Below are 619 nucleotides of genomic sequence, written 5' to 3'. Positions count from 1 at the left end.
ATAGTGCCAGGCCAGGGTGGCATCAGCCTCAGTAGGCACTCACACTTACCATGTACTGTCACCTTTCTGCAACCCAAACCAATGGAACCCCATGGCCTCTGATTGCTCATTGTACATTATAGGGGCAGAAGAGAGGATTTAGGAAATAGGCACCAGGTCACATCCAAGATGGCGCCAGCTTCCGCATGAGTGAGGGTGGTGCAGCCTTCATTGTCATACACAGTAGGCATGCAAATATTATATTATATTATATAATAACTTGATCTGTTGGACAATTACAGAACTTTAGCAATAGGATTTGCAGACCCAGCAGCTCAGGGACAGTAGGAGTCGCTGATAATGGGCACAGCAGATGTGCAGACACAGTATCTCTGCACATAGATGGTAGGAATGTCTTTTAGTGGGCATCCCAGGTGTACAGACCCAGGGTCTCCGCACATGGATGATAGGAGCTCCTCATAGTGGGCACAGCAGGTGTACAGACCCAGGGTCCTCTGCAAATGGATGGTATGAGCTCCTCATAATGGGCACAACAGGCGTACAGACCCAGGGTCTCTGCACATGGATGATAGGAGCTCCTCATAGTGGGCACAGCAGGCGTACAGACCCAGGGTCTCTG

At 49.9% G+C, this 619-nt stretch overlaps 1 protein-coding gene across 1 annotated transcript in view; it reads right to left on the bottom strand.

The window, feature by feature from the left end:
• Nucleotides 1-619, bottom strand: part of PLEKHB1 (pleckstrin homology domain containing B1) — a gene marked incomplete in the record, with an annotated part of 12,674 nt that overhangs the window by 7,370 nt on the left and 4,685 nt on the right.

The sequence above is a fragment of the Pyxicephalus adspersus genome, chromosome 1 (genome assembly GCF_032062135.1).
Source record: "Pyxicephalus adspersus chromosome 1, UCB_Pads_2.0, whole genome shotgun sequence".
Taxonomy (NCBI): domain Eukaryota; kingdom Metazoa; phylum Chordata; class Amphibia; order Anura; family Pyxicephalidae; genus Pyxicephalus; species Pyxicephalus adspersus.
Note: the sequence above shows the minus strand (reverse complement) of the source record. Positions and strands in the feature narration are given on the sequence as shown.